Below are 25287 nucleotides of genomic sequence, written 5' to 3'. Positions count from 1 at the left end.
GAATAAAGTACGCTCACAGCGCCTCCTGTTAGCGGATAGAAAAGCGAGAGGTGTACATGAAAAAGTTGCGACCTGCATATTTTCCACTCATATTATTGCGTGCGCGTTAGGCAATTCCATTTTACCATTTTACGAACTGCTAGAGTAGGATACACGGTATTTACTGTTCCATGTTTTCTATGAGAATATTTTCCATGAATTGAGTTCTGAAACGTCTCGTAAAATAGTCTATAGCCGTGTAAGGTCGTTTCTATTGCGCTCAAACTGTGAATCGTCGCATCGCGGTACTCTATTTTTTCCACTTTTTGCTGATAACGTTCGTGGTTGTGATAAATGCGTGAACGTGTGGATGATTTGTTTAGATGATTTTACGCGATGAATAGTCGTAGAAAAGAGCGAGACATCTATGCAAGCGCGGCAGCGTTTTTATAATAACCTATTTCAATTCATGTTTTCAGTCACTGGAAGGAGCAAAACAATAACTATTGATGTGTCATGTAAGAGTCTTTTTTAGACCTTCACTCTTTTTGGGAACACAATATAACGGACACTTTTCATATGTTCTTCGAATCCGTTTTATTTTTCGCGTTTTCCACTTTAACAATATGAAAATTTCAGCTATGGAAGGCAGTCAACCGAGATTTTCTTCACATGCTTCTTGTTGTATTTTATAATTCATTTTTAAGAATCTCACATTATATATGATCATATCTACAATGTTTAGATGACTTTATACGGTGAATAGTTGCGATGCAATGTTGTTGTAATAATTTATTTCTATCAATATGTTCAGCCGCCGAAAGCAGCACAATAACTACTATAGAATTTTCATGAATTAGTCTAATATAAGTTCATCTATTCTATTTTAGCACAACATGACGGATCATTTTCATATGTTTTTCGAATCTCTTTTAAATATTTCTTTTGCGTTTTCTGCGTTAAAAATTTGAATATTTCAGCTATGCAAGGCAGCCAACCGAGATCTTCTTTACATGCCATATTACTTCTTTTTTTTAGAATTCATCTTCATTAATCTCACATTATTTGTATATGATCATATTTATATTGTTACATCAATCCAATTAAATCATGGTCATATCACTTATCAAAGTGAATCCTGATCAAAAACCTACCCCACTAACAAAAACTCCCTTCCGTGGTCTTTGTAGGGATGCAGAGGTATACTCGATCTCTAACAAAACAAAGACTACATTCTAACACTCCTTCCTTATTGAAGGCTTCGTGCGGTACTGGCATAACTCGAAATTCAGAGTTCGAAGAGAAACGGGATTGAAAAGTTTGCGTTTAAAATAACCTTTATCGTCTCCAAGAAATCTACGAGCAAGTTAAAAACTTTCAAAGACACATCAACTGATAACTCAGTTTTTTTTGTGGATTTTGAAACGAATCTTTGTGAAATAAAATTTAATAATATTTGGTATCATTTGACTGCAACATGGAAAACTTTTGAGTTGTGCCGGTATTGCACGAAACCGACGATATCCCCATCTGACTGTAAGGACGTGGCCGGCGCCGTTATTGGTCTATAAAAAATCGGGTCATTGAATGATGCACAGTGAGAAGGAATTACCACTCCCAGTCGTTCTTTCAGTTGATTCATTGTGCATCTTGAGTGGCTCGGACCCATCACGGAGTAGCAACCATTGATATGTACAGTCAGAACTAAGCTAAGCTAAGCATTATAAAATTAAACCATAGTATGATTAAGACGATTTCCTTGAAAATTTTCATGTATTTTGTAGCAAGGTTACAACAGGAGTCACTTATAAAAAGACATTTGCCTTAAAAGATCAACAAAATTATTTTTTCGTGTTTCTAAAATATTAAAAATTTTACGGATACTATTTAAAACCTAATTTTTTTGAAGGCGCGTGAAAATTTTAGGGGTAGGCGATATACTGTCTCTATGAAAATGGGATTGCATTTGTAAATAGCTCTTGGCATTTATCGAAATTTCCACTTGTTCTATGTTATTACTTATTTACACACACTCAATCATTTCTAAATTTCATCGGCAAAATAAAAAAACTCTAAAATAGCAATGTCCGTGAGTTGGTTACGAATAGTATGTTTTATTTTAGAACTTTGTCACGAAAAATATTCATGAATGTGTTGATAAAAATATGTCTCGCGGTGACAATGTAAAAAAATAGAAATGTTTCTGGTTTTACCTTTGTTGAAATCGGTCCAAAAACGCAAAATAGATCCAAGATCCGGAGGGCCGAATCGTATATACCATTTGACTCAGCTCAACGAACTGAGCAATGTCTGTTCGTGTGTGCATGTGTGTGTGTATGTGTGTGTGTGTGTGTGTGTGTGTGTGTATGTATGTTGTCTGTATGTATGTGCCGCAGAAAACTAACGCACCTTTCTTAAAGCAAAGCAAAGCCTTGGTGCTACATTCCGATTCGGAACTTGACCTTCTGTTTATTTATACACAGACTTCGCAGCCGACTTTTGACGTTGACTAACGTCTATATCGAAGTTAGGCCCCTGAATTTAAAAATCTAGTAATTCAACCAGGGAAAACCAGAGAAAAGTGGTCAGGTTTTGAGCGCTTATTTTGCAGTCATCTATAATCAGGTTTTCGAGGTTTTGGCATCAATCGATCAGAAATTCTTTTACGGTTAAATTTATGTAACAAAAACAAACTATTGTTTGAGATACACTATTGAAAAATTGGTAATTAATATCGATTGTCTAAATCATACCGCGCAGCCAATCACTACCTCTCTTCCCAAGCACAGTCGACACTAACGGATACAATCGATCTGACTTTGTTGTTATTGTTGTTGTCACTTTCTGTTTCCGATGTTTATGCTGCTGCTAGCGGAAAAAACCTTGCAAATATGCATCTTTTTGTTGGCGTTAATTTTACGACAGCGGCCGGCGCCCCATCATTCTGATTCCAAAACCGCACCAGTGACATGCGGACGCTAGGTGATAGCAGCTGAAAGGAGGAAATACAATATAGTACCGGTCATCTCGTGCCGGTTTCACCCGTAATGCTGGTGGCTTTAGTAATAAATGGCTACTGCAAAACACTTAAATGGCTGGAATTCTGGACGGACTAACCAGGAAACTATAATCGGCAACTGGCACCTTTTGGTGCCTCTAAATTTTGTTACAGAAGCGGCAAATTGAATTTTCTGTTTTACCAAATGATGCTGCTAGCGGAAAAAACCTTGCAAAAATGCATGTTTGTGTTGGTGTTAATATTGTGACAGCGGCCGGCGCAGCTTTCAAGAAACATTTGTCTCTTCCATTTCATAATTTGCGTAGCCCATCCCTCTTTTAATTTATCTGACGAAGCCTTGGTATAAAACGTACCGTTCGAACATTTCACCCCATCAGTTTCATTACTAAACCGTACCGGCTACATACGGACGCTATCTTGAAAGAATTCTAAACGGACTGACCAAAAACATGGATATATTCGGCACCTGGCCCCTTTTGGTGCCTCGAAATTTTGTTACAGAAGCGGCTAATTGAATTTTCTGTTTTATTACAAAATGCTGCTGCTAGCGGAAAAAACCTTGCAAATATGCATCTTTTTGTTGGTGTTAATTTTACGACAGCGGCCGGCGCCCCATCATTCTGATTCCAAAACCGCACCAGTGACATGCGGACGCTAGGTGATAGCAGCTGAAAGGAGGAAATACAATATAGTACCGGTCATCTCGTGCCGGTTTCACCCGTAATGCTGGTGGCTTTAGTAGTAAATGGCTACTGCAAAACACTTAAATGGCTGGAATTCTGGACGGACTAACCAGGAAACTATAATCGGTAACTGGCACCTTTTGGTGCCTCTAAATTTTGTTACAGAAGCGGCAAATTGAATTTTCTGTTTTACCAAATGATGCTGCTAGCGGAAAAAACCTTGCAAAAATGCATGTTTGTGTTGGTGTTAATATTATGACAGCGGCCGGCGCAGCTTTCAAGAAACATTTGTCTCTTCCATTTCATAATTTGCGTAGCCCATCCCTCTTTTAATTTATCTGACGAAGCCTTGGTATAAAACGTACCGTTCGAACATTTCACCCCATCATCATCTCATTCACATACATTCGCTCTCAGACTGTTGAGAAGTACAGTTCTATTTCTGAAAAGCCGGGTTAGTTAAAAATTTTATTCCGTTTTGTGCGACAGTTCGTCGCTTGCATCGCTGTGTGATGTCAAAGAAAAAGAGAAGAGCAGGCTCGAGCCCTGCGAAACAAAACTCTGCTGCTGAAGTAGGCAGTAAAAAGAAGAAACCAGGCGGAAGCAGTTGCACTTCGAAAAGCGTGGCTGACTGCGACACGGTGACAAACGCTAGCGACGTTGGAGATTTTGGCGAGCCGACTGATGTTCCGGATTCTGCCAGCCCCAATACGGTGAAAGTGAAGCTTCCCCCGCTGGTAGTGAAAAACGTTCCTCTCAACAAGCTCATTAGCGACTTTGCATCGCTGGGCGTAGCAGCTGAATATAAGTTATGCGGCATCGGTACGAAGGTTATGCTCCACACGAAGGTGGATTTTGAGAAGGCCACGAAGTTTTTGAAAAATTCTAAATCTGAGTTCTTCACCCACGACATTCCTGGGGAAAAGCCTTTCAAGGTGGTCATCAGAGGCTTGCCAGGTTTCGACCCCAAGCTGATCGGTGCCGAAATCAAGGATCGGTACAAATTGGCCCCAATTGCTGTCTATCCGATCAAACGCAGAAATGAAAATGAAAGGAAATACCCGGACTGCCTCTTTCTGGTTCATTTCCCAAAAGGGACAGTTACACTGAGCGCTTTGCGAGCCATCCGCTCTTTGTTCTCCATTATCATCCGTTGGGAGCCCTATCGAGGAGGCCGCCGAGACGTTACGCAGTGTCAGAGGTGCCTCAACTTCGGTCACGGTACCCGAAACTGCAACATCAAACCGCGTTGCAACATTTGCGCCAAGGACCACTCTACATCGGATTGCCCTGTGGACGGTGCCGGTGCGGTACAGTTTAAGTGTGCTAACTGTGGCGGTGATCACCAGAGCTCTGATCGACAGTGCCCGAAAAGGGAGAGCTTCAAACATATCCGCAAGCAGGCGTCGTCAACCAACCAGCCGAGCAGGAAGAAAGACAAACCACCGGTCTTCAGGGCGGAAGATTTTCCTCCTCTGCGTTCATCCCAGCAAGCAGGGCACCCAAGTACGCGTACGCAACTTGACCTTCCACACTTACCATCCGGCGGGTCAGCCGGTCAACGGTCGCCTCCCCCCCCTGGCTACTGGCGTCCACCCACAACAACACCACCGAGCGCTGAGTCCGAGAAGTACTCTGCGGATGAGCTGCTAGAAATTTTTAGCAGCATGACCAATGCCCTTCGTGCGTGTCGCAACAAGCCCGAGCAAATCCATGTGCTCGGTAAATTTATTATCCAATATGGATCCTAAACCCATCTCCATCGTCACCTGGAACGCTTGCTCTATTAGAGCAAAAAACATTGAGCTTGCTGACTTTCTCCGCAAGTACAACATCGACGTGGGTCTACTCACAGAGACCCACCTAAAGTCCGGCGACAGTTTTTGGCTGCCGGATCACAACATCATCCGTCTCGATCGCACCAACTCCAGGGGGGGTGGTATAGCGATCATCGTTAGAAAAGGGATGAAATACAACATCTTGCCGCACATCCACACCGCCATCATCGAAGCCCTTAGTGTGGAGGTCAAATCAGCTACCGGGTTCATCCGGTTCATCGTCGTCTACTGTCCTCGCCAGTGTAGTATCAGCAACGGTACAGCAATGCAGTTCAAGAACGACCTGGCAACCATCACCAGGACCAACTCCCGCTTCGTCGTTGGGGGAGACCTAAATGCTCGGCACGAGGCTTGGCGAAATTATCGGCAGAATCTGAACGGTCGTCAACTCTTCGAACACTCGCAGCATGGGTTTTATACGGTGCAGTTTCCGGATGAGCCGACTTTCATCTCCCCAGCGGGGAACCCTTCAACCCTGGACTTCTTCCTGGCCAACATCGAGCTCTCCAAACCAGTGGCCCTCAACGATCTGAGCTCAGACCACCAACCTGTCGTTGCTGAGGTGGGGTTCGGTGTTGCTCCTGTCAGCTGTCTGCGGAAAGATTACCATCATGTCGACTGGGAGCGCTTTGCTCGAATGGTGGACAACAACATCGACGAGGCGCCGCCGCTCGACAGCGTGGAAAACATCGACCAGGCGTTGGAGGGTCTCCAACGAGCCATAAACGTGGCCGACGAGGCGTGTGTGCGACGTGTTCCTGTGAGGGGTAAGTTCCTTGCTATTGATTCCCATACCCGGCTGCTAATTAGATTGCGGAATGTGCGTAGACGCCAGTTCCAGAGGACCAGGGATCTGGACATTAGGCTCGAGGTGACCGATCTGAATAGGCAAATTGCTTCCAGGATGGTCTCACTCCGGAATGAAAATTTCGGACGCTTAGTCCAAAGTTTGGACGACCGCTCCAGGCCATTCTGGAAAGTAGCCAAAGTGCTGAAATCGCACCCCAAACCAGTTCCTCCCCTCAGGGTCGGAGAGAGGCTTCTTGTTGCACCGGTCGAGAGAGCAAATGCGGTAGGCAATCACATTGCCTCATCGCATTTGCTTGGCTCGACCATGGCTAGTCCAATGGAAGACCAGGTCGAGCAGTGCGTCCGCGACCTCGAAAACTTCCCCTGTACCGTTCCTCAAGAACATAAAATCACAGCAGAACAGGTTTGCTCAGCGCTGATGAGTACTAAGAACATGAAGGCCCCTGGGTTTGACGGGGTCTTCAATATGGTCTTAAAAAAGCTCAGCAACAGGGTTCACCTGTTGTTGAGCTCTATCTTCAACAGATGCTTGGAATTGCACTACTATCCAAGCATTTGGAAGATAGCCAAGATCATACCGATCCGCAAACCCGGGAAAGATCCGACGTTAGCATCAAGCTACCGTCCGATCAGCCTACTCTCATCGCTGGGTAAACTGTTTGAAAAACTGATCCTCAACCGCATGATGAAGGTGGCTGAGGAAAACAACATCTTACTCCCGGAACAGTTTGGGTTTAGGAAGGGTCACTCCACCACGCACCAGCTGGTGCGGGTGATGAACAACATCAGAAGGGACAGGGCTGTATCCAAGTCCACAGCCATGGCATTGTTGGACGTCGAAAAGGCGTTTGACAATGTCTGGCATGACGGTCTGGTATACAAGCTCTGTGCCTTCAACTTTCCATCATATTTGACGAAAATCATCTGCAGCTACCTTCGGCAGAGGTCGTTCAGGGTATCGCTGAATGGTTGTTTATCAAATACTTTTTCCATCCCAGCAGGGGTCCCGCAGGGCAGTCTGCTGGGCCCTTTGCTATACAAAATTTACACCTCCGACATTCCTTCCCTGGGAGATGGCTGCGTGCTCTTTCTGTTCGCAGATGACACTGCAATTGCCGTCAAGGGAAGAATGCCTCGTGAGATCACCAACAAACTTCAGCGATGCTTAGACGCCTTTGTCGAGTATGCTAACACCTGGAAAATCAAGATCAACGCTTCCAAAACCCAGACAATAATGTTCCTTCATCGACAATCCCCCAAACTGAAGCCCCCTCCATCATGCGTTGTGGTTATGAACGGTACAGGGGTTGAGTGGTCTTCCGAAGTTACCTATCTTGGACTGCTATTCGACGAGAAACTTCTTTTCCGATCGCATGTGGAGAGGACACTGGTTAAGTGCTCAGCTTTGGTTCGGTCACTATACCCGCTAATTTGTCGCAGATCTCGCCTCTCAAGAACAAACAAACTGGCAGTCTACAAACAAATAATTGCCCCCGCGGTCTTTTACGCAGCTCCGGTGTGGGAGTCATGTGCACAAACTCACAGGAACAAAATACAGATTGCGCAAAACCGAATCTTACGGATGATCCTCGATTGTCCCTATGACACCAGGATCACAGATCTCCACCAAGAAGCAGTTACTCCAAAAGTAGATGCCAGAATAACAGAAACCAAAACCAAATTTGTACATAAATGTCAGCATTCAGAATACGCTTTAATAAGCGGTTTGTACATAGTAGGTTAAGTTAGTTCTAAGCTGTAAATAGTAATTTTAAGCTGTAAATAGTAGTTTTAAGTAGTTTTCTTTCAAACAAGCGCCACCAAAGTGGACAATCCAAAATTCAAAATCTCTACAATTAGAAAGCTTAGTAAAACAAAAATCAAAACTCGCACATCAAAGATGAAAACAGTAATGTGAATCACTTATACTTTAAAAACATGTATTATACCCTACAAAAGCATAAAAATACAGATAAACTTAAACAACAATTTCACCCCATCAGTTTCATTACTAAACCGTACCGGCTACATACGGACGCTATCTTGAAAGAATTCTAAACGGACTGACCAAAAACATCGATATATTCGGCACCTGGCCCCTTTTGGTGCCTCGAAATTTTGTTACAGAAGCGGCTAATTGAATTTTCTGTTTTATTACAAAATGCTGCTGCTAGCGGAAAAAACCTTGCAAATATGCATCTTTTTGTTGGTGTTAATTTTACGACAGCGGCCGGCGCCCCATCATTCTGATTCCAAAACCGCACCAGTGACATGCGGACGCTAGGTGATAGCAGCTGAAAGGAGGAAATACAATATAGTACCGGTCATCTCGTGCCGGTTTCACCCGTAATGCTGGTGGCTTTAGTAATAAATGGCTACTGCAAAACACTTAAATGGCTGGAATTCTGGACGGACTAACCAGGAAACTATAATCGGTAACTGGCACCTTTTGGTGCCTCTAAATTTTGTTACTAAAGCGGCAAATTGAATTTTCTGTTTTACCAAATGATGCTGCTAGCGGAAAAAAGTAGGAGGGTGGTATTCAAGACACGACCGCATGACGTTGACTACCGTATTCTTAAAAAAAAAATAGTCCATTGAAGCAAATAGTATAGGGAATTGCAACGCTTCTTTTACAAAACTTCTGTAACAAAATTTCGAGGCTCCAAAAGGTACCAGTTTCCGATTATTTTCGTCCAGAATTCCAGCCATTTTAGTATTTTGCAGTAGCCATTTATTACTAACAGCCACCAGCATAACGGGTGAAACCGGCACGAGATGACCGGTACTATTTTGTCTTTCCTCCTTTCAGCTGCTAACACCTAGCGCTGTCGTGAAATTAACATCAACATGAACATGCATTTTTGCAAGGTTTTTTTTCCGCTAGCAACAGCAATTGTAAAACATAAAATTCAACTAACCGCTTCTATTATAAAACTGCGAGGCACCAAAAGGTGCCAGTTGCCGATTTCTTGTTTACTGGTTTCCGTCCAGAATTCCAGCCATTTTAGTACTTTGCAGTAGCCACCAGCATCACGGATCAAACCGGCACGAGATGACCGGTACTATTTTGTTTTTCCTCCGAGCGTCCGTATGTATCCGGTACGGTTTAATAATGAAACTGATGGAGTGAAATGTTCGAACGATACGTTTTATACCAAGGCTTCGTCAGATAAATAGAAAGAGGGATGGGCTACATAGATGATGAAATGGCAGAGACAAATGTTTCTTGAAAGCTGCGCCGGCCGCTGTCGTAATATTAACACCAACACAAACATGCATTTTTGCAAGGTTTTTTTCCGCTAGCAGCAGCATTTGGTAAAACAGAAAATTCAATTAGCCGCTTCTGTAACAAAATTTAGAGGCACCAAAAGGTGCCAGTTGCCGATTATAGTTTCCTGGTTAGTCCGTCCAGAATTCCAGCCATTTAAGTGTTTTGCAGTAGCCATTTACTACTAAAGCCACCAGCATTACGGGTGAAACCGGCACGAGATGACCGGTACTATTTTGTATTTCCTCCTTTCAGCTGCTATCACCTAGCGTCCGCATGTCACTGGTGCGGTTTTGGAATCAGAATGATGGGGCGCCGGCCGCTGTCGTAAAATTAACACCAACAAAAAGATGCATATTTGCAAGGTTTTTTCCGCTAGCAGCAGCATTTTGTAATAAAACAGAAAATTCAATTAGCCGCTTCTGTAACAAAATTTCGAGGCACCAAAAGGGGCCAGGTGCCGAATATATCCATTTTTTTGGTCAGTCCGTCCAGAATTCTTTCAAGATAGCGTCCGTATGTAGCCGGTACGGTTTAGTAATGAAACTGATGGGGTGAAATGTTCGAACGGTACGTTTTATACCAAGGCTTCGTCAGATAAATTAAAAGTGGGATGGGCTACGCAAATTATGGAATGGAAGAGACAAATGTTTCTTGAAAGCTGCGCCGGCCGCTGTCATAATATTAACACCAACACAAACATGCATTTTTGCAAGGTTTTTTCCGCTAGCAGCATCATTTGGTAAAACAGAAAATTCAATTTGCCGCTTCTGTAACAAAATTTAGAGGCACCAAAAGGTGCCAGTTGCCGATTATATTTTCCTGGTTAGTCCGTCCAGAATTCCAGCCATTTAAGTGTTTTGCAGTAGCCATTTACTACTAAAGCCACCAGCATTACGGGTGAAACCGGCACGAGATGACCGGTACTATTTTGTATTTCCTCCTTTCAGCTGCTATCACCTAGCGTCCGCATGTCACTGGTGCGGTTTTGGAATCAGAATGATGGGGCGCCGGCCGCTGTCGTAAAATTAACACCAACAAAAAGATGCATATTTACAAGGTTTTTTCCGCTAGCAGCAGCATTTCGTAACAAAACAGAAAATTCAATTAGCCGCTTCTGTAACAAAATTTCGAGGCACCAAAAGGGGCCAGGTGCCGAATATATCCATGTTTTTGGTCAGTCCGTCCAGAATTCTTTCAAGATAGCGTCCGTATGTAGCCGGTACGGTTTAGTAATGAAACTGATGGGGTGAAATGTTCGAACGGTACGTTTTATACCAAGGCTTCGTCAGATAAATTAAAAGTGGGATGGGCTACGCAAATTATGGAATGGAAGAGACAAATGTTTCTTGAAAGCTGCGCCGGCCGCTGTCATAATATTAACACCAACACAAACATGCATTTTTGCAAGGTTTTTTCCGCTAGCAGCATCATTTGGTAAAACAGAAAATTCAATTTGCCGCTTCTGTAACAAAATTTAGAGGCACCAAAAGGTGCCAGTTGCCGATTATAGTTTCCTGGTTAGTCCGTCCAGAATTCCAGCCATTTAAGTGTTTTGCAGTAGCCATTTACTACTAAAGCCACCAGCATTACGGGTGAAACCGGCACGAGATGACCGGTACTATTTTGTATTTCCTCCTTTCAGCTGCTATCACCTAGCGTCCGCATGTCACTGGTGCGGTTTTGGAATCAGAATGATGGGGCGCCGGCCGCTGTCGTAAAATTAACACCAACAAAAAGATGCATATTTGCAAGGTTTTTTCCGCTAGCAGCAGCATTTCGTAACAAAACAGAAAATTCAATTAGCCGCTTCTGTAACAAAATTTCGAGGCACCAAAAGGGGCCAGGTGCCGAATATATCCATGTTTTTGGTCAGTCCGTCCAGAATTCTTTCAAGATAGCGTCCGTATGTAGCCGGTACGGTTTAGTAATGAAACTGATGGGGTGAAATGTTCGAACGGTACGTTTTATACCAAGGCTTCGTCAGATAAATTAAAAGTGGGATGGGCTACGCAAATTATGGAATGGAAGAGACAAATGTTTCTTGAAAGCTGCGCCGGCCGCTGTCATAATATTAACACCAACACAAACATGCATTTTTGCAAGGTTTTTTCCGCTAGCAGCATCATTTGGTAAAACAGAAAATTCAATTTGCCGCTTCTGTAACAAAATTTAGAGGCACCAAAAGGTGCCAGTTGCCGATTATAGTTTCCTGGTTAGTCCGTCCAGAATTCCAGCCATTTAAGTGTTTTGCAGTAGCCATTTACTACTAAAGCCACCAGCATTACGGGTGAAACCGGCACGAGATGACCGGTACTATTTTGTATTTCCTCCTTTCAGCTGCTATCACCTAGCGTCCGCATGTCACTGGTGCGGTTTTGGAATCAGAATGATGGGGCGCCGGCCGCTGTCGTAAAATTAACACCAACAAAAAGATGCATATTTGCAAGGTTTTTTCCGCTAGCAGCAGCATTTTGTAATAAAACAGAAAATTCAATTAGCCGCTTCTGTAACAAAATTTCGAGGCACCAAAAGGGGCCAGGTGCCGAATATATCCATTTTTTTGGTCAGTCCGTCCAGAATTCTTTCAAGATAGCGTCCGTATGTAGCCGGTACGGTTTAGTAATGAAACTGATGGGGTGAAATGTTCGAACGGTACGTTTTATACCAAGGCTTCGTCAGATAAATTAAAAGTGGGATGGGCTACGCAAATTATGGAATGGAAGAGACAAATGTTTCTTGAAAGCTGCGCCGGCCGCTGTCATAATATTAACACCAACACAAACATGCATTTTTGCAAGGTTTTTTCCGCTAGCAGCATCATTTGGTAAAACAGAAAATTCAATTTGCCGCTTCTGTAACAAAATTTAGAGGCACCAAAAGGTGCCAGTTGCCGATTATAGTTTCCTGGTTAGTCCGTCCAGAATTCCAGCCATTTAAGTGTTTTGCAGTAGCCATTTACTACTAAAGCCACCAGCATTACGGGTGAAACCGGCACGAGATGACCGGTACTATTTTGTATTTCCTCCTTTCAGCTGCTATCACCTAGCGTCCGCATGTCACTGGTGCGGTTTTGGAATCAGAATGATGGGGCGCCGGCCGCTGTCGTAAAATTAACACCAACAAAAAGATGCATATTTGCAAGGTTTTTTCCGCTAGCAGCAGCATTTCGTAATAAAACAGAAAATTCAATTAGCCGCTTCTGTAACAAAATTTCGAGGCACCAAAAGGGGCCAGGTGCCGAATATATCCATTTTTTTGGTCAGTCCGTCCAGAATTCTTTCAAGATAGCGTCCGTATGTAGCCGGTACGGTTTAGTAATGAAACTGATGGGGTGAAATGTTCGAACGGTACGTTTTATACCAAGGCTTCGTCAGATAAATTAAAAGTGGGATGGGCTACGCAAATTATGGAATGGAAGAGACAAATGTTTCTTGAAAGCTGCGCCGGCCGCTGTCATAATATTAACACCAACACAAACATGCATTTTTGCAAGGTTTTTTCCGCTAGCAGCATCATTTGGTAAAACAGAAAATTCAATTTGCCGCTTCTGTAACAAAATTTAGAGGCACCAAAAGGTGCCAGTTGCCGATTATATTTTCCTGGTTAGTCCGTCCAGAATTCCAGCCATTTAAGTGTTTTGCAGTAGCCATTTACTACTAAAGCCACCAGCATTACGGGTGAAACCGGCACGAGATGACCGGTACTATTTTGTATTTCCTCCTTTCAGCTGCTATCACCTAGCGTCCGCATGTCACTGGTGCGGTTTTGGAATCAGAATGATGGGGCGCCGGCCGCTGTCGTAAAATTAACACCAACAAAAAGATGCATATTTGCAAGGTTTTTTCCGCTAGCAGCAGCATAAACATCGGAAACAGAAAGTGACAACAACAATAACAACAAAGTCAGATCGATTGTATCCGTTAGTGTCGACTGTGCTTGGGAAGAGAGGTAGTGATTGGCTGCGCGGTATGATTTAGACAATCGATATTAATTACCAATTTTTCAATAGTGTATCTCAAACAATAGTTTGTTTTTGTTACATAAATTTAACCGTAAAAGAATTTCTGATCGATTGATGCCAAAACCTCGAAAACCTGATTATAGATGACTGCAAAATAAGCGCTCAAAACCTGACCACTTTTCTCTGGTTTTCCCTGGTTGAATTACTAGATTTTTAAATTCAGGGGCCTAACTTCGATATAGACGTTAGTCAACGTCAACAGAAAATTCAATTTGCCGCTTCTGTAACAAAATTTAGAGGCACCAAAAGGTGCCAGTTGCCGATTATAGTTTCCTGGTTAGTCCGTCCAGAATTCCAGCCATTTAAGTGTTTTGCAGTAGCCATTTACTACTAAAGCCACCAGCATTACGGGTGAAACCGGCACGAGATGACCGGTACTATTTTGTATTTCCTCCTTTCAGCTGCTATCACCTAGCGTCCGCATGTCACTGGTGCGGTTTTGGAATCAGAATGATGGGGCGCCGGCCGCTGTCGTAAAATTAACACCAACAAAAAGATGCATATTTGCAAGGTTTTTTCCGCTAGCAGCAGCATTTTGTAATAAAACAGAAAATTCAATTAGCCGCTTCTGTAACAAAATTTCGAGGCACCAAAAGGGGCCAGGTGCCGAATATATCCATTTTTTTGGTCAGTCCGTCCAGAATTCTTTCAAGATAGCGTCCGTATGTAGCCGGTACGGTTTAGTAATGAAACTGATGGGGTGAAATGTTCGAACGGTACGTTTTATACCAAGGCTTCGTCAGATAAATTAAAAGTGGGATGGGCTACGCAAATTATGGAATGGAAGAGACAAATGTTTCTTGAAAGCTGCGCCGGCCGCTGTCATAATATTAACACCAACACAAACATGCATTTTTGCAAGGTTTTTTCCGCTAGCAGCATCATTTGGTAAAACAGAAAATTCAATTTGCCGCTTCTGTAACAAAATTTAGAGGCACCAAAAGGTGCCAGTTGCCGATTATATTTTCCTGGTTAGTCCGTCCAGAATTCCAGCCATTTAAGTGTTTTGCAGTAGCCATTTACTACTAAAGCCACCAGCATTACGGGTGAAACCGGCACGAGATGACCGGTACTATTTTGTATTTCCTCCTTTCAGCTGCTATCACCTAGCGTCCGCATGTCACTGGTGCGGTTTTGGAATCAGAATGATGGGGCGCCGGCCGCTGTCGTAAAATTAACACCAACAAAAAGATGCATATTTGCAAGGTTTTTTCCGCTAGCAGCAGCATTTCGTAACAAAACAGAAAATTCAATTAGCCGCTTCTGTAACAAAATTTCGAGGCACCAAAAGGGGCCAGGTGCCGAATATATCCATGTTTTTGGTCAGTCCGTCCAGAATTCTTTCAAGATAGCGTCCGTATGTAGCCGGTACGGTTTAGTAATGAAACTGATGGGGTGAAATGTTCGAACGGTACGTTTTATACCAAGGCTTCGTCAGATAAATTAAAAGTGGGATGGGCTACGCAAATTATGGAATGGAAGAGACAAATGTTTCTTGAAAGCTGCGCCGGCCGCTGTCATAATATTAACACCAACACAAACATGCATTTTTGCAAGGTTTTTTCCGCTAGCAGCATCATTTGGTAAAACAGAAAATTCAATTTGCCGCTTCTGTAACAAAATTTAGAGGCACCAAAAGGTGCCAGTTGCCGATTATAGTTTCCTGGTTAGTCCGTCCAGAATTCCAGCCATTTAAGTGTTTTGCAGTAGCCATTTACTACTAAAGCCACCAGCATTACGGGTGAAACCGGCACGAGATGACCGGTACTATTTTGTATTTCCTCCTTTCAGCTGCTATCACCTAGCGTCCGCATGTCACTGGTGCGGTTTTGGAATCAGAATGATGGGGCGCCGGCCGCTGTCGTAAAATTAACACCAACAAAAAGATGCATATTTGCAAGGTTTTTTCCGCTAGCAGCAGCATTTTGTAATAAAACAGAAAATTCAATTAGCCGCTTCTGTAACAAAATTTCGAGGCACCAAAAGGGGCCAGGTGCCGAATATATCCATTTTTTTGGTCAGTCCGTCCAGAATTCTTTCAAGATAGCGTCCGTATGTAGCCGGTACGGTTTAGTAATGAAACTGATGGGGTGAAATGTTCGAACGGTACGTTTTATACCAAGGCTTCGTCAGATAAATTAAAAGTGGGATGGGCTACGCAAATTATGGAATGGAAGAGACAAATGTTTCTTGAAAGCTGCGCCGGCCGCTGTCATAATATTAACACCAACACAAACATGCATTTTTGCAAGGTTTTTTCCGCTAGCAGCATCATTTGGTAAAACAGAAAATTCAATTTGCCGCTTCTGTAACAAAATTTAGAGGCACCAAAAGGTGCCAGTTGCCGATTATAGTTTCCTGGTTAGTCCGTCCAGAATTCCAGCCATTTAAGTGTTTTGCAGTAGCCATTTACTACTAAAGCCACCAGCATTACGGGTGAAACCGGCACGAGATGACCGGTACTATTTTGTATTTCCTCCTTTCAGCTGCTATCACCTAGCGTCCGCATGTCACTGGTGCGGTTTTGGAATCAGAATGATGGGGCGCCGGCCGCTGTCGTAAAATTAACACCAACAAAAAGATGCATATTTGCAAGGTTTTTTCCGCTAGCAGCAGCATTTCGTAATAAAACAGAAAATTCAATTAGCCGCTTCTGTAACAAAATTTCGAGGCACCAAAAGGGGCCAGGTGCCGAATATATCCATTTTTTTGGTCAGTCCGTCCAGAATTCTTTCAAGATAGCGTCCGTATGTAGCCGGTACGGTTTAGTAATGAAACTGATGGGGTGAAATGTTCGAACGGTACGTTTTATACCAAGGCTTCGTCAGATAAATTAAAAGTGGGATGGGCTACGCAAATTATGGAATGGAAGAGACAAATGTTTCTTGAAAGCTGCGCCGGCCGCTGTCATAATATTAACACCAACACAAACATGCATTTTTGCAAGGTTTTTTCCGCTAGCAGCATCATTTGGTAAAACAGAAAATTCAATTTGCCGCTTCTGTAACAAAATTTAGAGGCACCAAAAGGTGCCAGTTGCCGATTATAGTTTCCTGGTTAGTCCGTCCAGAATTCCAGCCATTTAAGTGTTTTGCAGTAGCCATTTACTACTAAAGCCACCAGCATTACGGGTGAAACCGGCACGAGATGACCGGTACTATTTTGTATTTCCTCCTTTCAGCTGCTATCACCTAGCGTCCGCATGTCACTGGTGCGGTTTTGGAATCAGAATGATGGGGCGCCGGCCGCTGTCGTAAAATTAACACCAACAAAAAGATGCATATTTGCAAGGTTTTTTCCGCTAGCAGCAGCATAAACATCGGAAACAGAAAGTGACAACAACAATAACAACAAAGTCAGATCGATTGTATCCGTTAGTGTCGACTGTGCTTGGGAAGAGAGGTAGTGATTGGCTGCGCGGTATGATTTAGACAATCGATATTAATTACCAATTTTTCAATAGTGTATCTCAAACAATAGTTTGTTTTTGTTACATAAATTTAACCGTAAAAGAATTTCTGATCGATTGATGCCAAAACCTCGAAAACCTGATTATAGATGACTGCAAAATAAGCGCTCAAAACCTGACCACTTTTCTCTGGTTTTCCCTGGTTGAATTACTAGATTTTTAAATTCAGGGGCCTAACTTCGATATAGACGTTAGTCAACGTCAAAACCTTGCAAAAATGCATGTTTGTGTTGGTGTTAATATTGTGACAGCGGCCGGCGCAGCTTTCAAGAAACATTTGTCTCTTCCATTTCATAATTTGCGTAGCCCATCCCTCTTTTAATTTATCTGACGAAGCCTTGGTATAAAACGTACCGTTCGAACATTTCACCCCATCAGTTTCATTACTAAACCGTACCGGCTACATACGGACGCTATCTTGAAAGAATTCTAAACGGACTGACCAAAAACATGGATATATTCGGCACCTGGCCCCTTTTGGTGCCTCGAAATTTTGTTACAGAAGCGGCTAATTGAATTTTCTGTTTTATTACAAAATGCTGCTGCTAGCGGAAAAAACCTTGCAAATATGCATCTTTTTGTTGGTGTTAATTTTACGACAGCGGCCGGCGCCCCATCATTCTGATTCCAAAACCGCACCAGTGACATGCGGACGCTAGGTGATAGCAGCTGAAAGGAGGAAATACAATATAGTACCGGTCATCTCGTGCCGGTTTCACCCGTAATGCTGGTGGCTTTAGTAGTAAATGGCTACTGCAAAACACTTAAATGGCTGGAATTCTGGACGGACTAACCAGGAAACTATAATCGGTAACTGGCACCTTTTGGTGCCTCTAAATTTTGTTACAGAAGCGGCAAATTGAATTTTCTGTTTTACCAAATGATGCTGCTAGCGGAAAAAACCTTGCAAAAATGCATGTTTGTGTTGGTGTTAATATTGTGACAGCGGCCGGCGCAGCTTTCAAGAAACATTTGTCTCTTCCATTTCATAATTTGCGTAGCCCATCCCTCTTTTAATTTATCTGACGAAGCCTTGGTATAAAACGTACCGTTCGAACATTTCACCCCATCAGTTTCATTACTAAACCGTACCGGCTACATACGGACGCTATCTTGAAAGAATTCTAAACGGACTGACCAAAAACATGGATATATTCGGCACCTGGCCCCTTTTGGTGCCTCGAAATTTTGTTACAGAAGCGGCTAATTGAATTTTCTGTTTTATTACAAAATGCTGCTGCTAGCGGAAAAAAGTAGGAGGGTGGCATTCAAGACACGACCGCATGACGTTGACTACCGTATTCTTAAAAAAATAGTACCGGTCATTTCGTGCCGGTTTCACCCGTTATGCTGGTGGCTGTTAGTAATAAATGGCTACTGCAAAATACTAAAATGGCTGGAATTCTGGACGAGAATAATCGGAAACTGGTACCTTTTGGAGCCACGAAATTTTGTTACAGAAGTTTTGTAAAAGAAGCGTTGCAATTCCCTCTACTATTTGCTTCAATGGAATATTTTTTTTTTAAGAATACGGTAGTCAACGTCATGCGGTCGTGTCTTGAATACCACCCTCCTACTTTTTTAGTGTACAGGACAATTGCCGGGCTAGCGCTACGATCTTACTGACACTAACAGTCTCTCCCGAGACGAGACTCGAACCTACGACGACTGGCTTGTTAGGCCAGCATCGTACCTCGAGACCATCTGGGTCGCACCTTTCTTACAGAACGCAATATCCGATTTTGATGATCTTATACGCGATGACACCCCGTTAGGCATACAGACGCGAGGCATACGGACGCGAGGCATAGTACGCTAGGCATAATGGACGGCAGGCATACGGACACGAGGCATATGGACGCGAGGCCGAATGGACGCGAGGCCGAATGGACGCGAGGCCGAATGGACGCGAGGCCGAATGGACGCGAGGCCGAATGGACGCGAGGCCGAATGGACGCGAGGCCGAATGGACGCGAGGCCGAATGGACGCAAGGCCGAATGGATACAAGGCCGAAAGGACACAAGGCCAGGGGGAAGTGATGTGGAATATGTTTTTATCGTCATCATCTACACAGCATAACATGTATTTCGCTTCAAAGTGTCATTTAAAAAGCAATACACTCGCGGCCTTCGGCCGACTCGCTGTTCGGGCGAATGCTGTCCTTACTCGCTACCGCTCGTTCGGACTTAACTAAGGGAAGAAAACTCTGTTTGAGTAGACCTAGCAAACCAGTAGATCAGTCGTTTGGGTGCAAGAGGCCGCCGCTTCCGACGGCGGGTCGGCGGCCGGCTCGGACTGCGGAAACCACGGCGGCTTAGTGCCGCCTCGTTTCCTTGCCCTCGATTATGCGTCATCGCCGCATGATTTCAAGGAAGGTATTATACCCAACTTAAACTCTTTAGGAATATAATAACACCTGAACTACATTATTGGATCTTATGCGATCGTACAACATCGTATTCGGCCTCGCGTCCATTCGGCCTTGCGTCCATTCGGCCTCGCGTCCATTCGGCCTCGCGTCCATTCGGCCTCGCGTCCATTCGGCCTCGCGTCCATTCGGCCTCGCGTCCATTCGGCCTCGCGTCCATTCGGCCTCGCGTCCGTTATGCCTTTTGGCAGTATGCCTCGTATCCATTATGCCTCACATCCATTATGCCTCGCGTCTGTATGCCTAGCATACTATGCCTAACATCCATATGCCTAGCGTCCATATGCCTCGTGTCCCGTCCCCCTTATACGCAAACGAAAGCTACTGTTCTCCCCCAGAATGCTACCGAGTGGATTTTCGATTAGTGGCTTAGATTTTGAATTATTGATCAAAGAGTATTTTTTATATGAGACATTTAACTTTTAAGGCGAAATGAATGGCACGGAGGGCCATGTGTTGTATACCCATCGACTCAGATCGACGAACTGAACAATTTCTGTATGTATGTGAATGTGTGCCTGTATGTATAGATGTGTAAATATGTTGTTTATATGTATAGTATATCAAAATCGAACAAAAAAAAACAAAAAAAAGTAGGAGGGTGGTATTCAAGACACGACCGCATGACGTTGACTACCGTATTCTTAAAAAAAAAATATTCCATTGAAGCAAATAGTATAGGGAATTGCAACGCTTCTTTTACAAAACTTCTGTAACAAAATTTCGAGGCTCCAAAAGGTACCAGTTTCCGATTATTTTCGTCCAGAATTCCAGCCATTTTAGTATTTTGCAGTAGCCATTTATTACTAACAGCCACCAGCATAACGGGTGAAACCGGCACGAGATGACCGGTACTATTTTGTCTTTCCTCCTTTCAGCTGCTAACACCTAGCGCTGTCGTGAAATTAACATCAACATGAACATGCATTTTTGCAAGGTTTTTTTTCCGCTAGCAACAGCAATTGTAAAACATAAAATTCAACTAACCGCTTCTATTATAAAACTGCGAGGCACCAAAAGGTGCCAGTTGCCGATTTCTTGTTTACTGGTTTCCGTCCAGAATTCCAGCCATTTTAGTACTTTGCAGTAGCCACCAGCATCACGGATCAAACCGGCACGAGATGACCGGTACTATTTTGTTTTTCCTCCGAGCGTCCGTATGTATCCGGTACGGTTTAATAATGAAACTGATGGAGTGAAATGTTCGAACGATACGTTTTATACCAAGGCTTCGTCAGATAAATAGAAAGAGGGATGGGCTACATAGATGATGAAATGGCAGAGACAAATGTTTCTTGAAAGCTGCGCCGGCCGCTGTCGTAATATTAACACCAACACAAACATGCATTTTTGCAAGGTTTTTTTCCGCTAGCAGCAGCATTTGGTAAAACAGAAAATTCAATTAGCCGCTTCTGTAACAAAATTTAGAGGCACCAAAAGGTGCCAGTTGCCGATTATAGTTTCCTGGTTAGTCCGTCCAGAATTCCAGCCATTTAAGTGTTTTGCAGTAGCCATTTACTACTAAAGCCACCAGCATTACGGGTGAAACCGGCACGAGATGACCGGTACTATTTTGTATTTCCTCCTTTCAGCTGCTATCACCTAGCGTCCGCATGTCACTGGTGCGGTTTTGGAATCAGAATGATGGGGCGCCGGCCGCTGTCGTAAAATTAACACCAACAAAAAGATGCATATTTGCAAGGTTTTTTCCGCTAGCAGCAGCATTTTGTAATAAAACAGAAAATTCAATTAGCCGCTTCTGTAACAAAATTTCGAGGCACCAAAAGGGGCCAGGTGCCGAATATATCCATTTTTTTGGTCAGTCCGTCCAGAATTCTTTCAAGATAGCGTCCGTATGTAGCCGGTACGGTTTAGTAATGAAACTGATGGGGTGAAATGTTCGAACGGTACGTTTTATACCAAGGCTTCGTCAGATAAATTAAAAGTGGGATGGGCTACGCAAATTATGGAATGGAAGAGACAAATGTTTCTTGAAAGCTGCGCCGGCCGCTGTCATAATATTAACACCAACACAAACATGCATTTTTGCAAGGTTTTGACGTTGACTAACGTCTATATCGAAGTTAGGCCCCTGAATTTAAAAATCTAGTAATTCAACCAGGGAAAACCAGAGAAAAGTGGTCAGGTTTTGAGCGCTTATTTTGCAGTCATCTATAATCAGGTTTTCGAGGTTTTGGCATCAATCGATCAGAAATTCTTTTACGGTTAAATTTATGTAACAAAAACAAACTATTGTTTGAGATACACTATTGAAAAATTGGTAATTAATATCGATTGTCTAAATCATACCGCGCAGCCAATCACTACCTCTCTTCCCAAGCACAGTCGACACTAACGGATACAATCGATCTGACTTTGTTGTTATTGTTGTTGTCACTTTCTGTTTCCGATGTTTATGCTGCTGCTAGCGGAAAAAACCTTGCAAATATGCATCTTTTTGTTGGCGTTAATTTTACGACAGCGGCCGGCGCCCCATCATTCTGATTCCAAAACCGCACCAGTGACATGCGGACGCTAGGTGATAGCAGCTGAAAGGAGGAAATACAATATAGTACCGGTCATCTCGTGCCGGTTTCACCCGTAATGCTGGTGGCTTTAGTAATAAATGGCTACTGCAAAACACTTAAATGGCTGGAATTCTGGACGGACTAACCAGGAAACTATAATCGGCAACTGGCACCTTTTGGTGCCTCTAAATTTTGTTACAGAAGCGGCAAATTGAATTTTCTGTTTTACCAAATGATGCTGCTAGCGGAAAAAACCTTGCAAAAATGCATGTTTGTGTTGGTGTTAATATTGTGACAGCGGCCGGCGCAGCTTTCAAGAAACATTTGTCTCTTCCATTTCATAATTTGCGTAGCCCATCCCTCTTTTAATTTATCTGACGAAGCCTTGGTATAAAACGTACCGTTCGAACATTTCACCCCATCAGTTTCATTACTAAACCGTACCGGCTACATACGGACGCTATCTTGAAAGAATTCTAAACGGACTGACCAAAAACATGGATATATTCGGCACCTGGCCCCTTTTGGTGCCTCGAAATTTTGTTACAGAAGCGGCTAATTGAATTTTCTGTTTTATTACAAAATGCTGCTGCTAGCGGAAAAAACCTTGCAAATATGCATCTTTTTGTTGGTGTTAATTTTACGACAGCGGCCGGCGCCCCATCATTCTGATTCCAAAACCGCACCAGTGACATGCGGACGCTAGGTGATAGCAGCTGAAAGGAGGAAATACAATATAGTACCGGTCATCTCGTGCCGGTTTCACCCGTAATGCTGGTGGCTTTAGTAGTAAATGGCTACTGCAAAACACTTAAATGGCTGGAATTCTGGACGGACTAACCAGGAAACTATAATCGGTAACTGGCACCTTTTGGTGCCTCTAAATTTTGTTACAGAAGCGGCAAATTGAATTTTCTGTTTTACCAAATGATGCTGCTAGCGGAAAAAACCTTGCAAAAATGCATGTTTGTGTTGGTGTTAATATTATGACAGCGGCCGGCGCAGCTTTCAAGAAACATTTGTCTCTTCCATTTCATAATTTGCGTAGCCCATCCCTCTTTTAATTTATCTGACGAAGCCTTGGTATAAAACGTACCGTTCGAACATTTCACCCCATCATCATCTCATTCACATACATTCGCTCTCAGACTGTTGAGAAGTACAGTTCTATTTCTGAAAAGCCGGGTTAGTTAAAAATTTTATTCCGTTTTGTGCGACAGTTCGTCGCTTGCATCGCTGTGTGATGTCAAAGAAAAAGAGAAGAGCAGGCTCGAGCCCTGCGAAACAAAACTCTGCTGCTGAAGTAGGCAGTAAAAAGAAGAAACCAGGCGGAAGCAGTTGCACTTCGAAAAGCGTGGCTGACTGCGACACGGTGACAAACGCTAGCGACGTTGGAGATTTTGGCGAGCCGACTGATGTTCCGGATTCTGCCAGCCCCAATACGGTGAAAGTGAAGCTTCCCCCGCTGGTAGTGAAAAACGTTCCTCTCAACAAGCTCATTAGCGACTTTGCATCGCTGGGCGTAGCAGCTGAATATAAGTTATGCGGCATCGGTACGAAGGTTATGCTCCACACGAAGGTGGATTTTGAGAAGGCCACGAAGTTTTTGAAAAATTCTAAATCTGAGTTCTTCACCCACGACATTCCTGGGGAAAAGCCTTTCAAGGTGGTCATCAGAGGCTTGCCAGGTTTCGACCCCAAGCTGATCGGTGCCGAAATCAAGGATCGGTACAAATTGGCCCCAATTGCTGTCTATCCGATCAAACGCAGAAATGAAAATGAAAGGAAATACCCGGACTGCCTCTTTCTGGTTCATTTCCCAAAAGGGACAGTTACACTGAGCGCTTTGCGAGCCATCCGCTCTTTGTTCTCCATTATCATCCGTTGGGAGCCCTATCGAGGAGGCCGCCGAGACGTTACGCAGTGTCAGAGGTGCCTCAACTTCGGTCACGGTACCCGAAACTGCAACATCAAACCGCGTTGCAACATTTGCGCCAAGGACCACTCTACATCGGATTGCCCTGTGGACGGTGCCGGTGCGGTACAGTTTAAGTGTGCTAACTGTGGCGGTGATCACCAGAGCTCTGATCGACAGTGCCCGAAAAGGGAGAGCTTCAAACATATCCGCAAGCAGGCGTCGTCAACCAACCAGCCGAGCAGGAAGAAAGACAAACCACCGGTCTTCAGGGCGGAAGATTTTCCTCCTCTGCGTTCATCCCAGCAAGCAGGGCACCCAAGTACGCGTACGCAACTTGACCTTCCACACTTACCATCCGGCGGGTCAGCCGGTCAACGGTCGCCTCCCCCCCCTGGCTACTGGCGTCCACCCACAACAACACCACCGAGCGCTGAGTCCGAGAAGTACTCTGCGGATGAGCTGCTAGAAATTTTTAGCAGCATGACCAATGCCCTTCGTGCGTGTCGCAACAAGCCCGAGCAAATCCATGTGCTCGGTAAATTTATTATCCAATATGGATCCTAAACCCATCTCCATCGTCACCTGGAACGCTTGCTCTATTAGAGCAAAAAACATTGAGCTTGCTGACTTTCTCCGCAAGTACAACATCGACGTGGGTCTACTCACAGAGACCCACCTAAAGTCCGGCGACAGTTTTTGGCTGCCGGATCACAACATCATCCGTCTCGATCGCACCAACTCCAGGGGGGGTGGTATAGCGATCATCGTTAGAAAAGGGATGAAATACAACATCTTGCCGCACATCCACACCGCCATCATCGAAGCCCTTAGTGTGGAGGTCAAATCAGCTACCGGGTTCATCCGGTTCATCGTCGTCTACTGTCCTCGCCAGTGTAGTATCAGCAACGGTACAGCAATGCAGTTCAAGAACGACCTGGCAACCATCACCAGGACCAACTCCCGCTTCGTCGTTGGGGGAGACCTAAATGCTCGGCACGAGGCTTGGCGAAATTATCGGCAGAATCTGAACGGTCGTCAACTCTTCGAACACTCGCAGCATGGGTTTTATACGGTGCAGTTTCCGGATGAGCCGACTTTCATCTCCCCAGCGGGGAACCCTTCAACCCTGGACTTCTTCCTGGCCAACATCGAGCTCTCCAAACCAGTGGCCCTCAACGATCTGAGCTCAGACCACCAACCTGTCGTTGCTGAGGTGGGGTTCGGTGTTGCTCCTGTCAGCTGTCTGCGGAAAGATTACCATCATGTCGACTGGGAGCGCTTTGCTCGAATGGTGGACAACAACATCGACGAGGCGCCGC

Source organism: Wyeomyia smithii, chromosome 2, assembly GCF_029784165.1.
Source record: "Wyeomyia smithii strain HCP4-BCI-WySm-NY-G18 chromosome 2, ASM2978416v1, whole genome shotgun sequence".
Lineage (NCBI taxonomy): Eukaryota > Metazoa > Arthropoda > Insecta > Diptera > Culicidae > Wyeomyia > Wyeomyia smithii.
This window is presented reverse-complemented; position numbering follows the sequence as displayed.